Here is a 17,360-nt window from a genome sequence, read left to right on the forward strand (position 1 = left end):
AATAAGGACTGCAATTCAGCGAGACACAGTGTATGTGTTACTTAGAGTTCATGAGTTTTACACATAAGGGAATAAAGGACTGACTGGTTTCCCCCCCAAGTTTACTGAGTGTTACAAAAACACAAATGAAGATGGAAGATTACATTAAAATCCTGCTTTTAAAAATGCTGGGTCAGAGCTCTGCTGTAACATTTAAAAGCCTATTTAGCAAGCCATGGAGGTCAACATGTTTTAATAAAAATTTTTTATCTTTCAAATGGATGTAAAAGATGGCACAGAAAAGCACTCGAAGCCAGAAATATATGGGAGCCTGCTGTGTTTCCACTGCACCTACCACCAGAGCCTGTCCATACCTGGACCATGCAAACCCCCAAACCTTTCCCTCCTCATATCATCATTTCATCCCTGCCAGCCACTGAGCTGGCAGTCACAGAAAGAACGATTCCCTCAGTGACTGCCCTGTTTCTCTAAAACACTTTTCTATTCTTTGCAGCCAAAGCACGGCACCAAAAACGCAGATATGAACCACCCATGGGTCATGAGGGCTCCAAGACATGGGTCCACCATGAGTGCTTGCCACGGCAGTGGATTATGCTTACTGCATTAAACTTCACCAGGGAAAATAATCTTTGAGACAAGGCCTTTGGTCTCTCCTTTTATATTCACAAGGAAAGCTTCTGTTGCTTTCAGAGGAGTGGCTATTATTTCAAGGGGGTGATTGGCTTGTGAAGGAGTACTAAGTAAATACAGGGATTTTTTTTTTTTTTTTACACGGGTTTTTCTCAGGTTTGGAGTGGCCTTTGCAATCACAGTGGCTTCACCACTGCAACTGAATGTGAAATTACTTCTGAAAGAAACATCTGCCATTCACCTTACTGGATAACCAAAAGGAATAACAGTTTTCTAAAACAAGATCTTTGAAATATCTTCACTCGCTTCATCAAACTGGATTTTCCAGAGAGTTCAGCTTCCATTCCAGTTTTCTGTGTTTCTGTTTTCCAGTTTTCTGTGTGAAGTGTTTGGATGCTGAGCTCTTGGACGTTTGGTCCAGCCCTTGAGATTGGGGACACAGGTACAGAACACGTGGCTAAATCCCCTTCTTTGAAGGCTTTCTCCAAGACTTTAAAGAAAACTATCTTAGTTTAAAAAAGGAAAACGAGAAAAAAAAAATCCCACAGAGCCAGCCTGATCTTCTACTTGCTCACACTGGTATAAATCAAGAATAACCCCACGGACTTTGTGGGTCTTGCACAAGTATAAAACTGCTAGAAATGAAAGGTTCACATTTCCCAACTTCAGCAGTTGGCTCAGTTTTCTTTAAATAGCTTCATTAATAAATACTTTTAAAAAAAGAAAGAAAAGAAGCACTCTCCCTCCCCCAGTACTAATTGCTAGTGCTCAGATTTAATCTTCAGCATTTATTGTGCTTCACCAAATCCCTAATAATCACCCCAGAAGACTCCTTAACATTGTTGTATAATGGGAAACAAGGGCAGGGTATTACTTTTTCATGTACAAAGATGTTTCATCAGGAGGCCAGATTTCTTCTATGCAGCTAAAGTACATAGAGCCTGACACTTTTAATTTCTTCCGTAATTGTGTCACGAGAGGGGGTTATGTCACTGTGCCTCTTTGCTGAATTCCAAGAGGCTCAATGCTATTCCCATGGTCATCACCTCCTGCCTCTACTTTAAAATAATGAAGATTTGGGCTGAAATAAATTTGAAGATATCAAATAAAGACCCCTTGAGTTTCGGGGAAAGAAAATAAAGCAGCTTTTATTAAACTTGTTATGAGACCTTTCATGACCACTATTCTCGCTGTTCTCTTTGCTCAAAGCCTTTAGAGAATGGTCTCACTTTAGCCTAAACTCAGCTCTTTCTCAGCTCTCTAAGCCTCTGTGAAATTGAAGGACATTCACTCCAACACACGTCTTTAATAACTCAGTATGATTTAAACTTTCAATCTGCATTCCTGATTTCTGTAATAATTGAAAGGAATGCATTAGCAGCGGAAAAAAAAAAAAGCCACTTTTGCTTCATAAACTTTACCTTCATTGCTTCAGATTTTCAGTAGTTCTCAATATGTAAGTTTAATGGCGTGACCCTAACAAGAAACGATCAGCAAATGAAACGAACCAGTGTGTAGCTGCTCCACACGGCTACAAGTGTCAGCTGTGGCCTGCCTGCCATTAATTTTATTGTAACTCATTTCTTCAGGTTGAGTACAGCACGATTTAATGTTCCCATTCTCCCATTCCTGTTCTGCATGACAAATTGTTTTAATAAACATAAACCGGGTAATAATAAAGTAATAATAAGCCTAGCACTCACCTTATATCACTGCAGTTAAATTCTCCCATAAGCCAGCACTGGTTACAATGACAATTACAATCGAACCAATCCGCAGCCAGGCAAGCACAATGGACAGATTTAATATAGTTTGTAAATATGATTAGTGTGCTGTCATGTTATTGCAGCCTGGTATTTACATTTCTCTCCGGGGTTATTCACTACACCAAATCAACATTAAATAGTGCTCCCTCCCTTTCCTCTTAAATCAAATATACCTTTCTTTGTGTTCCACTCAGAAGTTAATGAAGAAAATGGCATTGATTGTTAATATTCAGGGATCAATCAGTGCTTTACATATTTATTTTTTGAACAGATGTCTGTCTGTCTGCATAACCCTGGAAGATTTCTTTTGAAATTCATAATCTCCCTCACTTCCACCTCCCCCTCCACACACACCCTTTAACATCAACACTCGTCTGCTTACTCTCTTATGAAAAATGTTCAAATAATGAATGGCTGTTGTTTACAGAAGTAATTTCATGCTACATTTCCATTATTGCCTGGATTTGTTTAGCTTCTCAAGCTTCCCTATTTCCCTGCAATGAACTTTTAAGGAAATATAACCAGCTTTCACTGTTTATGCCATTATGTTTATAATAGAAGCCGCTCTCATTTGTGACATATTGCAACACTTCATAACTGTGTGCAAATAAGCATCCTTAAACTTGTTAAGGTCAATTAATCATCGTACAAAAGCTTTTTTAGCTGGGCCTTCCACCAGTGCGAGCCCAGCCGCGCAGCAGGGTGACGCGAGGGCTGCAGCGCGGAGCAGGGCCCGGCAGTGCCGCAGGTGGTGTGAGCACTGCCCACGGAGTCCGCAGGCCTCTCCTCCAGAGCTACTCGATCCCCTGCTGCTAGGGGAGGTGGGGACGGTACCGACCACCTGAGGAGTGCCGGGCCCAAGCACTGGTGATAGAAGGAAGGGGCTGTCGTGAATTAGTAGCGACCTCCTCCGTACCCAGGCATGGTGCACACGAAGCCTCGCTCCTGCTCTTTGTGCAGCCCAGAGGAAATACTCGTGTTGTTTATAGCCACGCTTCCGCTCCAGGCAAACAGGTTCTCGTCTCCTGCACTTTGGATTGAATCAAGGCCTATGTTTGAAATTTAAGATATGCCTTAATCAGACTAAATAGCTTTTCTGCATGCCCCAGGCTTGCCAATGTCATGGTGCCTTGGCGCGTGTAAAATAAGCCTGGTCTGTGTCACTGGACTTTGCCTCGTTTTTAAAACAATGGCAGTAAACCACCACTGCCACCTCAAAACGACTGCAATAGCAAAATTCAGCGAAACCTTTAATACTAAAGGAAAATTAAAATCTATGGGACACTCCCGTTTCTGAGGATGTACATGTGCACGCACGCGCTTTAAGCATTCACTAACATTTCACTTACACTGATTTTTTCATGCAAATTGGAATATAAAGAGATGCCCCCTGTGAGAAGTCAAGCCCCTAAGCAAGGCCAAAGCCTGTGGCAAAGACCAATAATTAGGTACTTGTAATAATTAAAAAGCTGACGCATGCTTTGTTATTTACTGCAAGTAACTTTCCCATAATATGAGTTTAAGTTAGAAGAAAGGGAAAGAAACATGATTTAAAGAAAGCACGAACAGTCAATCAGAGAGCACAGATATTTCATGGGGGATGTAGATAATCTGGAGACAAAATGGGACATTTTAAAAACCTAGCTCTAGTTTTGGCTTTATTGAAAATGATAGATTTAAGAATGTGACTCATATGGTCACCCGGGGGCATGGATCAGACTTGCTGAGACTTACTGATATTATTTATTTTAAAAAGTCAAATGTCACAGCAAAATATTTCTGCTAAAATGTGTATTTACTGAATTTTCCTTTCAGAGCTCGGCAAGGTGACAGCTGGAGAGGGGTGTCTGTGCACGTGTGGAAAAAGAAGAGGGGGAAGAAGTGGGGTGTTACCAAACACAAGATCACAGTACTTGAAACATCCTACTGAGATCAGAAGAATTGTGAAGCATACCGAGGTGGTACTCCAGCTATTCATTAACCGCCTGTATCAGCCAGCCCGGAGATTAGAGCTTAATGCAATGGTGAAGTAAGTGTCCATATCACAGTAGCCATGGAGGAATAGCGAGATGTAATGAAACTGAATAGCTAGCCATTGAAAGTTGAAAAATATATTGATTTTTCAGTGCTTGATCACCCAGGAGACTTTATCAGGTATGAATACTTGGGAGCCATCTGCTAACTCTGTAATGGTATTTTAGGATTTGTGACAGACACCAGCAAAAATAAAACTGCATGTTAGAAAATAGCACAAAGTGAAGCCTGCTTCTCTGCAATACATTTGACTGCTTCACATCTGGTTTTCTCATTCCTGCCTTTTAACTATTTTCAAATTAGGTATAGCTAATGTGCAAATACAAATGAAAATTAGCACAGGATTCAATTTCTCCCCACCTTCCATACCAAAGAGAGCTCAGACATTTAGAGTAGCATTTATCTCTACATCAGATTGCATTACTTACGTGGTAAAGATTTCTCCCCTCCCCAAAGGAAGTCAGCAGGACCCTCCTTATTGTGTTTAGCTATTGAACCTCGTTGTCAACATTTCTTAGCATTCATTTGTGTAAGTCACAGAACAAAAACGAACAGGAACAGGCTTGGAGGCACAATATCTACATATTGTCTGATGTAAATAACACTCCTAGACATGATTGGCATTCTCCAAACAACAATCATTGTTATTGAAATGTGCCTCTATTCCCCTTGTTTTAATACTGAGAATGATTATGAAATCTCTTTGGGTACGATAAATCAGCTGAAAGATGTAATAACATGTTTCAGCTGTTGGAATGGATGTTTGATTACAGCTCTGAGGGTTTTTTCCTCATCTTGTTTCTAGTTTAATTCTTAATCCATTCTGTGATTTAAAAAAAAAATATTCTACACATCAACAGCAAGTACTCGTTCTTGTTTACAGACTGGGGGGAGCTGAGCAGGAATCAAGTTGCATTTTAACAATGTAGAGAAAATATTTTCTATTACAGTTTTGGTTAAAATTGTAAGTTAAACTGTCATTTGAAATTATATTTGGTAAATACTTAACTTCAGCACCTACGTAAAAATAGAAAAGATAAAATAAGGAGGGAAAAAAAAGAAAAAAATGAGAGAGGAAAGGAGACTTTGGTCAGACTGTGTTTGATTTCCAGACAAAAAAGGAATCTGCCTTTACTCCCCCGCCTCCCCCAACGATCCTGCACGCCTCTCTGTAAGTACATGGTAGTAGGAGAATTAATTTGCCCCAAGATGCTCAAGTGTAAATGGAGGCAAATTAATTCCCCCTGATTTTACACTGTAGCAGCAACACACAAAAGCTGAAGAAAGTCAGACCACGGCACAGAGCAAGACAGCTGGACAGAGGCTTTTGAAGGATCTGAGCGCCTGTATAGAGCAAAGGAACCACGGCTGCTCCAGTTCACTCTCCCAGAAAAGATTCTGGCAAATTATTTCTTTTGTTTAATGTATTTTAAGAGGAAAAAAGTGAAGGAAAAATAACTAAGGGAAACAAAAGATTAGCGTGTGGGTGGTTTCGTACTCCGACCAGCTTTCGCTCCCATCCCAAGGGGCTGACCCTGGGTAGATGGGCACACTGCAGCGGCTGCAAGCGCATTCCTTGATGTTCTCTCAAAGTCTGCAAGGCCAAAGAGACAACTTACATTCAAGGCTGGTGGTGGGAAAATTCAGAGAAATTTGGGGCTTCCTGAAGTCTTTAGAACTGCTCAGTGATGTGTTGCCAACATTTCAACAAGAGGCTCCTGAGAGAATTCCCCCTTTGGCCTGTGATAAACCCAGTGCCCCAACAGTGTGTTTGCTTGCCAAGAGGAGGGGCGAGGGATGAGAAAACCATTCAAGCATTTTCCTCTTTAAATGAAAACACTTTCTCATCATCATAATCAAGAAAAGAGGCTATCCTATGGGAGAGCAATCTTACACCATCCATGTGGGTAGGACTGCGTACGCTCCATCTCCCTGCCAGGAACAGAATACGCATTTGCATTGGATAAATCATACTCTGGGTGGCGAGAAGTCCACCCGGGAAGGAGTACGCATGCTCCCCACCATTTTTCCCAGGGGTCTGCAAACACTCCTGGTGACAGTAAAACAGTCAGGGAGAGCCATTAAGGGCATCTCCAAGGTAGCACTCCTGAGCAGAGCTCCCCAGGGCCTGATCCATGGCGTGCTACAATCAGAGGCCCCCTCCAGAGCCCCGCTCTTACCTACACAGCAGTACAGGGAGTTTTCCCACCCACCTTTACTCCTCCCGTTTAGTGTGTAGCCAGTCTCTACTCTTTGGATAGGTGGGGTTTTAGATCAGGACACAGACCTCTCCCCTCCCCAGAGCCACCCGTGCAACGAAGAAAACGTTTCTACTGCTCAGCAGCATTACAGAATACCTTTGAACAGGTATGCATTGGTTAATTCACTCCCCTCTTTTTGACCTTTTTTCAAGGGGAAAAATGCCAACTGCACAAAATCCTGCCAACTCCAAGAGGCTTAATTGTGCAGATTATGGTCTGTTTGTAACACAGATTATTAAGAGCACACTTAGACCCTTTACATCCCTCCGTTTGATTCAGTAATAGGTTCTGCATTAGATAAAGGAGATTTGTTTTGATCCCCTCCTCGCAGGTGCAGAGTGCCCCACACCTTCTGTGTTCCCAGCTCCATCAGCTGCGACCTCTGTGTAAGTGACCGAGTCGCTCCAGGATGCTCTGTACTTTAACTGTGACCGATCCGCGTCGGGGGGAGACCAGGCAGGAGGTTTCACTCAGTGTTTTATCTGGTGTTCTTAAATAAAACACAAAATACACTTCTCTTATGCTATAAAGAGCACACTGTCCAAGATGCTCTGAGACTGTGTGGCACAAAAGCCAAACACAGCCATTTTGAAAGCACAGGACATCATATTTTCAAAACAATGTGAAAAATGCCATACAAATTTCAGAGAATAAGGTGAAACACAGAGTCAGAATGGAAAAATTATTCTAGAAACAACTGAAGTGAAATAGTTTCCTTAGGTTCAATACTTTTCTCTCTCTCTCTTTCCCAGTTTACTGAGAAAGTAAGCTCCTCCCCACCAAATTAAAAAATAAAAAAATTGAAGAATTTACTCTTGTAACCTGCCTACAGAAGCACAGCTATCACCTTTTATTTCTAGCTATCATATGGTAGCTGCAGACCAATCTTCTCTGCCCCACAATTAAGGCCTGCCCTGTAGACCACCATCACAGGATGCCAGAATCATTTAGGGTGGAAAAGACCCCGTAGACCAAGTCCGGCTATCATCAGGGCAGCGACTTGGTGGCAAATTTCAGGCCCCTGTTGCTGGCTGCCCCTGCTCCTCTCCATGGGTGCTCTCCCACAAAGAAATTCAAAGGTGGCAACAGCTTTCCTGGTGCTCACATGCTACTGGCTGTTTGATAAAAATATTTTCTTCCATAATCATCGCACAACGCAAGCATAAGTGCAGAATACATTTTTAATTTGAATACACACTTGTAGCTGTGTGCCAGTTCCTTGCTGGTGTACTGTTGATGAGCAGCTGTATGTGGAACAAATTGAAGGAAGCCACAAACTAATTTCCTAAATGTGTTTTTTTCTCCAATGGTAAGGAAGTGATGAGTTTTAGATGAGAAAGAACATCTATCTGCAGCTCAATGAACTGAAAACTCAGAAAGAAAGCTCTTACAGTCTTCAGAAGTACCCGAGAGTGACATGAAAGTACAAGTCTCTTCAAATTTGGTGATGAAACTAAATGGAGTCAGCAAATCGAGAGGATGACAAGGACGGAGGAAGACTGAGACACACCTGAAATACTGTGATAAACGAAATCAAGAATTTCTTGTCTTTAACAAAATAGTGCTATCCCTGTGATACATACTGTAAGCTGTCATACCACTTTTATTATACTTCAGCAAAAATTGTGCATAAGTGACAGCTCCTACACGTCCGGTTCCCTGGTTGTGCTTCACTTAGTGAAAAACCAAGAGGGCAGCAGCAGTGATTAATCCTCTTACTGTGTTGTACTTGAATCTCCTTCTGCTATGAGACACAAATGAACTCATACTGGGCACTCATTTAAGAAAATTAACTCCTATAAATGTGATTTTCAGCCACAAAGAATATTACAGTCATCTGAGAGCCCACAAAGCCCTTCTTCTAAGAGTATGGGTTGCCAGCACTTATAAATTAGCTGCAGCAGAACAAGCTCATGGCCACACAGGCGTCCTTTTGGTCAGCGCACCTCTTGCCCACAGGTCCAAAGGGACATCCGCGCCTGGTGTCACCGGACACAGGGCACTTGCCCCTCCTTGTTTTGGCTGGCATGTTACACAGGTGTGACAGCATCAGCTGTTTTTCTGGGTAGGTAACTGTTGTCTTAGATGTCTTACAGTGCTACAAGACAAAAAAGTGGCCTCTATTAATGTTAATTAAGAGGGCAGGACGGGTTAGTCCCATTGAAGCAAGGATGAAGTATATTGTCCTTCAAATTCAGATCAAATCAACCTCTCTTTAACCATCCCTTGACATTAACATTACGTAGACAAACCTGTTCTCTATCTGCTGTGCTTAGCCCCCTGGTAAACCACCTGAGTTTAGGCCTCTGAATAAATGCTGAGTACCATCTGCGACAAGACCCTGGTGGGCAGAGACTGGCCTCGAAGGGAAGGATACCCACTGTCCCTGCCGCCTCATCCAAACTCCTTCTGGTGAGGCACACAAACTGCCTCATTCAAAAGCACGATGTTTCAGATGGGTGCCATCTAAAGGTATCAGGACTCTTAGGCAATGACTTATTTGGGACCTTTGTGGAGCATGGAGCCGTATGAAGGTCCTGAAGCTACAAACTTTGCAATGCAAGATGATGTGATTACTGTCACGATGAGCTACCAGGGAGATGCTCAGAAGATCATGATCATTAAACCATAAAATCAAAATCAAGAATTTTAAAATAAATTGCCTGAAATTTAAAATCACCATCTGCAATAGAATATTTTTCCAAGTTTTCTTGTAAGGTATCAGCATTTGGAAAGATATTTTAAACAACATATTTCAAAGTTGAAGGAGTGAATGTCAATCCCTGCTGATAGCAGAACAGTTATTTTCACTGCATAAGTGGTACACCAGTGGCAAAAAGGGTTCCTAAAAGACAGACTTTCAATGTGTCTCCATATTTCATGTGTAAATAAATATTTTTTCTTTAAAATGTTCAATAGTGCTAATTTTTATGTGTTGCAAAAATTCTGGGTTAGTTGCCAGTTCCTGAAAGCAACCCAGAATGACTCCCTGGTTTTAAACAGAATTTTATGGATTCAGATAGAGCAAAAAGTATTTCTTACGTGAATTTAGATGATCATGTGACTCCTACTCAGTCCAAGAAAAACAGACAACTATCAAATATTGAAAAATAAATAAAAGCATTGGTTTTCTCTTTCGTTATTCCCTCTGAAATCATTTGGGTTCCGATTCATCAGAACAGGTTCCACATCCTCATTTTTATTTATAAGTCCATGCTTGCTTTATTGCTATGCAAAGTAGGTATAAAATGCTACTAATTTGAACAGTAGTATTTATAAGCACCTCGCAGCAGTATAAATAATGAAAACTCAAAGGGAAACATTTTTTCACTCCTTCAGATTACTTTTTTTTGAGATTCTATATTTTTCTAGCCCCAAATCTGGATTAAAAGTACTTTACAAATCCTGAACATGTTCATAAACTAAAAATCAGAAGACTGAACACTATGTAAAGCTGCTGAAGGAGGCACGGAAGCCATGCTACAGCAACACCACAACCAACAGGTAGACAGTCATAATAACCACAAAGAAAACCAGTGCAACATAATGCAGCTCCATCTTCCCCTGAAGTCAAAACAATCCATCCTGTTGACAGTCACATTTAAACTATCTGCAGCTAAGATATACCATCAAACCATTAACAATTTCTAAAAATGACATGATTTCAAAGCTATGCTATGTTCCAATGCTTAGCACACTTCCTGTTCTGATTGTTGGCATACCCATCGTCCCTATCTTTAAGTGATTTGCTAGCAGAAATAGCCTTCTACCGAATAAAACAGACACTATTCTACAAAAATACAAACTGTGAACCTAAGTAATGGACATCATACCATACAAGCCAACGATGTTAAATTTATTACAAGACCTCAGTTTTTGAAGAACCATAAAAAGGTACTATGAGAATAAACTCTCTAAAGTAAATAGCCTGTCTAAAGTTTGGAGCAGCATGTACAGTAAATATACAAATTTACTTGAACTTCTTACATTCAATGGGAGATACTCAGAAATTCTTTATTTTTTACCATTTTTGACTGGTTTTAGTTACAAGTTCTTTATTACAATGCAGAAAGAAATTAATTTCCGTTAGCCCATGAACTCTTACATTGGTATTTCTCTCCATCTTTTTCTCTTTTTCTTCTGTGTTAAAATTACATTCAGTTTTTTACATAAAATCCATTTTCTGTTTGTATGGAGAAAGTACATATCCTCCAAGTATTTAGGTTAAGTAATCTGTGAAGAAAGATTTAGTTTTATAGAGGGTTTCTTAAAAAAAAAAAATCCATAGCCTAGAAGTACATTAAAAAAAAAAAATTGAATTTTTTCAGCATCTACCTCGTCTTTCATGGTTGTTCAATTTCTGCCTGGATATCCATTGTGAACTTCTTGAAACTACTTGCCTACTTCTTTTGAAGAAATTAGCTTTCTAATTATTAAAGAAAGCTGTTTCCCTAGTTTTTCCTCTACTACCAAAGCTTTTCTTATTTACGCATATTATTTCCTGTATCTACAGTTCAAATTGTTTTGCCCTATGAGACTACAGCAGTTATAGCCTCAACATCCTCTAGCAAAGACAGCTGCTGTTTCCTATCACGTCTTAATAACATGGTCATCGTTAAGATCAAAATGTAGACTAAATTATAAAGGAAGGGAGATCAATAAACAAACTATTTGATAATTACAAATTTCTCCAGATGAGGGATGTGCACCTTGGAAGCACTGGAAGACAGGGTTTGTTCCCTGCCTGCCCACGGCCTCCCCTCGTGCCCTGGAGGCACGGCTCTGGTGGCTCACGTCCCAGGTTTGGGCTTCACTCAGCTGGGAGGACACAGAGCTGTGGGGCTGGGTGCAACCTTCCTTTGGTGGCCTAAGGAAAGGATTGTTTCCCCTCCTGGTCAGGGCTATACCTCATTCAGTAAGGAAAAAGATCTTGTTTCTAAAGATGACAGCACCTAACCTAACAAGAGAGAGGAAATACAGAGATACAAAAAGTCACTGCCTCCCACTGCAGAGGCCACAGTGGGACAAAGAACAACCTCTTAACCTACCCCATCTACGGATGCCCAAGGTACTTCACGTTTCAATTAGCCACGTCCATGCACAACTGAGAAAGTTGAAGTGTTATTTCTATAATTATTTTATTCCTTTTCTCTCCATTTTCCAGCCTTCCCCACCCCTGGGCTCTTTAAAGAAAGACTCCCAGGAGCTTCCATTCAAGTGGAGTGAAAACAGTGTCAGTGGGGGCTAACTTCTGCAGCACAGGTTGTTGTCGCTGATGACCTATTCAAGAGCAGCGGCACCAACCAGGCTTTGTCTTCTGCACCACTAAACAAACCAGTGGAAGACTCAGTCCTGCTGCAGAAATACTGAGAATTAAAGAAAGCACAAAGGGAGCAGGCAGCAGGGTTGAAACATTTAGCAGAAAAAGGGGAGCTGGTCAATAAAAGGGGATGGAGACTGGATCAAAAGGGGCTAATTTACAATGGGACATAGGCTAAAAAGTGGTGTGCACTATCTCACAGGTCAAAAATGACAAAACATTGTGCTCCCAAAGCCGTCACCTTCTGCACAGTAGAGAAGGATCCAGAGCAAGAAGAAACGCAAAACTAGCAACTCAATATATGGGCAACATACAAAGAAAAAACAAAACAAAACAAAACAAAAAAACATAAAGGGTGAAATTCTGTGGTGCTTGCAACAAGCTGAGCCCATGACCCTCAATGAACCAAACAAAAGATGTTTAGAGAAGATATCGGAAAGAAAGTATGATAAGGAAGAGTGGGATTTTGGTTAAGGCCTTCATCTGGGACTTGGGAGAGCTACATTTCAGGACTCTGCCATGTATTTCCTGTGGGACTGCAACTGGGGTATTTAATCTCTCTGCAATTCAGTCCTCACCAGGGAATAAAAACTCAGGGAGAGGATATGACATACTTCAGGTGTGTACAGTGCCTAGCGCTGGGGTCCCCTAAGCTTAGCCATACCTCACTTGTGTAAAGGAAAAAAAAAGGTTGTTGACACAGGGGGCTCTGAAAAATTCCAGTTTGAATTTTTCTATTTTGCAGGAGTTTAAATGGGACATGTTTATTCTTAACAAAGTTTTCAAAGCATTAAATTTCCAACCACACCTTTCTATCATTTTCTACTTTTGAGCCACTGAATGCAAATATCTGACTGGAGTCCAGTGAATACAGATATGTGAATATTACCCAGAGATTTTTCCCTCTGCTCTTTTTACATGTTTCCTATTTTACTGTTTGCTCTTCTGCCATGTTCCACCCCCCCTCACTTCTGAACAGATTAGAGTAGAAGAGAAAGAGTGAAATTGTAAAGTTGCTGACTTACCAAAATTGTGGGAAAATGAAGCTAAAACATTAATGACATTTGAGAAAAGCAATTTCCTTATTTTGAAAAGTTTGGGAACATTTTCAGGGAAAGGGAGATTTTCTCCTCTTTTCTCCTTTCATGCAGTTTTATTTAATTTAAATATTTTTCCCTCCTCAACATTTGCTGAAAGAAAAGAAGCCCAGAAAACAGCTAGAGAAATAGATATTAAAAGACCCCTGCACATTTCAGTAACGTTTTTGAAATTAAATCCTGCCCCCTACTCAAATAATGAGGAAATGCTTCCAGTTAAACTCTGTTCTAAGCAAGCATCCCTACCAACAGTAACAGAGGCTTCTGGACCTTGTCAACAGCCTCCTGCACCAGTCACTGAGGGTAGCTGCAGGCAGAGGGGAAGACAACAGAGAATCATCCAGGTTGGAAAAGACCTCTAAGATCACCTAGTCCAACCTTTAACCTACTACTAAAGTCCACCACTAAACCATGCTACTAAGTTCTACATCTACACGTTGTTTGAAGACCTCCAGGGATGGTGACTCAACCCATTCCCTGACCAGCCTATTCTGATGCTGCACAACCCTTTCAGTAAATAAATTGCTCCTAATATCCAACCTAGGAGAAATTTCTTTACTGAAAGGCTTTACTCAAGGCACATTGCATCTGCCTTGAGGCAATGGCAGCACTGCTTTCCTCTGTCGCAGGAGAAAATAAAGGTGGCAGGTCCTTATGCCCAGACGTATAGTGCTATCACGTGTCCCGGACAGCATGGAAGATCTGCCTGCGTCCTTCATGCGTGTGTGGAGACGCACCAAGATCGTTGCCCCCACGGATGAGCTGCTCTTTGTCAGACCGCATGCCTAAAACCTATCTGAGCTGCTTAATCATCAGCTGCTCCTTCCTATGGTGGTTCCACAGAAATCAATTCCCAGATCTGTCTTTGGAGTTTAAGTGCCGGCCACCTGGCTGATAGTCTCACAAGTAACAAAATAATTCAAACAGGCCAAGTTACTAACTCAGAAGCAGGGTTTTGCTTCCTGCCACAGAGAGGAGAATTTCCAGTCTCCATTTACAATTGGTTGTCATTATTAAATGCACACATGGATGGGCTTTTTGGACGTGATATAAATGACTTAAAGCTGTGATTCAAATAGGTCTATAAAGAGCTTCTGTGATGTTTCTCTCCCTTTTTTTCCCCCTTTTTTGAAACTGTCTCTGCTCCACTGTTCTTTGTAGAGATAAGCCCTTGAAAATCACCCTTCTTAAGGTGTAAACTTGGTGACTGTACGTTATGGTTAAACATTTGATTTGTTATAGGCTAGAAAAATAGAGAACTTGAAATCTCTTCATGGTGTATTAAAGGTCACACAATTATAATAAAATCCTGCTCCAGCAGCTCCAGTCACAGACAAAATCAGCCTCAAATTTCCAGCGAACAATGAAGTCCCCACAGAGCTTCTGCTTCCCCGGGAAATCAGGGTATCTCAGCCTGTGTTGACTTTAAGGATGTCCTGAATGCCCATCGCAAAAAAACGTGTTCCTCAACACAGTCATAGCTCTTGTGGGGTCCTCCAATTGAAAATGTGCTTTTTATTTCATAGCCATTTGGGGCATCACATTTTTCTGGCTTCAGAGATTTAAAAAGCATGCAGCCATACTCTGCTCGGGTGAGACACTACCACTGAATGTCATTTTGTAGTATTCCACACATCCAAATAAAATAATAGTAATACAGAAAAAAATCTACATCCTCACAATACAAACTAATCTTCAGGCTTCTCATCAAGCGAAACATATTGACAACTGACAATAGGCAATTAATAGATTAATGAGCATAGCTCTTATCTGTCTACATTATGAGTTTATCTGGTTGTAACAGGATGAACACAACACGGGCCTGTGCTCACAGGAGTGCTGTCCCAATAGGAATGAGATCATTGCAGCGAGATACGAATGCAGGATTCTGATTACTAGGTATCGCTCAAAAGAACAGCCCCCCCACCCCGCACGCTATATTCTATACATTTTAAAATTATTCAAGGGCAAAGAACAGAATATAATTTACTAGAGAGAGAATTAGAGGAAAAGGTTTTACAAAAGCAGGAGAGATTAGGTTTTGATCCAGGGTTAAGAAGACTGCCTCTGGCACGCAGAGACTCTGTCAAGATAGATGATGGAACATGAAAAAACTTTCCACCTAAAACGGAGCCTAAAACTGGTGATGGCTGCAGTGCTAAACAATAAAATTAGCTTTAGAAATCCTTTGATAACCCAAATACAAAAATCAGACATAAAGTAGTTTTTCAGTGGGTCTAACTCCTGAACATGGGGTGCTGTACCTGATAGGGGCAGACTCACTCACACCATGGACAAATTTAATCCGCAGGACCACCGAAGCGCAGTGGGGGATGCTGTGCTTTGAATGAAACCTGACGAAAGGCAGCCTTCCCAAATGACGGGGCTAAGAAGGCGAAAAAGCTATGAATTTGGAGAGCCAGAATACCAGTATCTCGACTGCAGCCTGACATCTGTGCCCTGGTCCCGCCGCTATGCCTCCAGTAATGCCTCCGTGGCTCTGTACCTCCACTCACCGCATTTCCACAGAGGGGGAGGCAAGCTTTGCTCTGCTGGTGCGCAGAGCCAAGTCCCGTCTGCTTCTGCTCGCGTGCGCAATATCTAAGTTGTCTCGACGGGGCTATTTGTACAAGTAAAGTGAATTTGCCCTTGATAGCATTATAAAGTTTCAGAATAAATATTGTGATGTTTGTGGGTTGGCAAACACAATCTGCAATTTGCTGTGTGGAAATTGTTGTTCTGCTCCAGAATTATGCGGGCTTTCATAATGACTAACGACATGAGACAAATGCAGCATGACAGTTGCATGTTGATCATTCTATATAATTTTGTTCATAGGCCATTTATTGGGTTTCTTTCAGAGCCCAGCACAGCAAGAAGAAAAACACCAGTACAGGGAACTTTGGATCAGACTTGACATTATTCTGTTGTAATGCGCTGTACAATAAGAACCCAGGGACTTCTTCTGGTTTGGAGCAAGGCTCCGGAGGTGCCAGGGAGCGTGCCATGCTCCAGCCACAGCCACAGGGTTGCTGGCCCCAGTGGCGGGACAGGGGAAAGCCACCAGCAGGAGCACTGAGAGCACCTGAGGACATCTCAAACCTTCATCGCCCTCACTACACCTGGCCCACTGCCGCGCTGAACAACTTCTGTGTTCAGCAGCAGGAGGGAACTCGGAGGCTCCTCTGCACATATCAGGTTGGGTGACAGAAGGAGCTACACAAGCAAAGAGACACACAGCGTTATTATATACTGCACTGGAAAGAGAATTCAGTTTGTGCCTCGTTTTTAAGAGCTAATATTCTTTTATCTGATCAAATGGTAAACAGCATTGATAAATCAAGTTTTGATGGCATATGTATTTGCAAACAAAACTTTATATTCAACCTTTTCTGAGACGATCCTGCAAATCTGTGTTGATATCCTCTGGGCTCATTCTTTAAGAGCCCAGAAAACAGAAGAGCCTCCCGTGTACTACTTTAAACTGTGTACAGGCACTTCTGCACTTCCTAATTGAATGGGTCCTTCTAGGCATGCAGTGGAAAGCAGCTTTGGAAAATCAGCGTAGAGAGGGACAGAATGTTTTTCAAATGCTGATTTTATTACGTTCTCGGGTATTCTATTCCACAGGAATCCAAACTAAAACTGTGCCGCTGGGAACCACAGCGTGTTATTCAAACCCATCCCTCACAGCAAGGCACTCTGCCTCGGGGATGACGTGCTCATGGATGGCCCTGAGGGGAAGGGTACAGACAGTATGCCACAAAGGCTGTGAGATATTACTGTTCTTGTAAATCTTCCTTTGGCACTGCCAGCCACTGTTTTAAGCTGGATGCCTCAGGAATACTCCAGTATAATGGCCTCGTCACCCCTCTTCCCAGGACTGGAGACACCTGGCACCCTGTAAGGCAGCACAAAAGCACCTGTACCTTCTCCTGGCGAAACCATGGCAGCAGTGTCTGATGCAGCTCTGTGAACTTGCTCCCTATGTCCATGGTAAAGGCATGAGAGAGTCCCAGGCGTTCACTCTGAGGGGGTCTCTGGGATCCATCTCTTGCTGTCTCTGGGAGAACTGCTGACAGAACCATTAAGAAAAATCCCTGCCTGTTGTGCTGGGAGATATATCCCAGATCAGTGTGTAGGAAACGCGTTCAAGTAGACCAGTCGTGACTTGCTTGCTTCTTTGACACTGTAAAATGTAGTATACCAAGGAGAGCACTTATGAACTTTGGTGTTTATGAAAAATAATGGT

General features: G+C 41.8%; 1 long non-coding RNA gene across 4 annotated transcripts in view; it reads right to left on the bottom strand.

The window, feature by feature from the left end:
• Positions 1-7,718: 7,718 nt before the first annotated feature.
• LOC121071076 overlaps positions 7,719-17,360 on the bottom strand; it is a 150,533-nt gene continuing 140,891 nt past the window's right edge. For all 4 annotated transcript variants that reach the window (XR_005820368.1, XR_005820369.1, XR_005820367.1 and 1 more), the window contains one exon: positions 7,719-8,789. This is a non-coding gene — a long non-coding RNA (uncharacterized LOC121071076). The remainder of the gene's footprint in view (positions 8,790-17,360) is intronic.

The sequence above is a fragment of the Cygnus olor genome, chromosome 5 (genome assembly GCF_009769625.2).
Source record: "Cygnus olor isolate bCygOlo1 chromosome 5, bCygOlo1.pri.v2, whole genome shotgun sequence".
In the NCBI taxonomy this organism is placed as follows: domain Eukaryota; kingdom Metazoa; phylum Chordata; class Aves; order Anseriformes; family Anatidae; genus Cygnus; species Cygnus olor.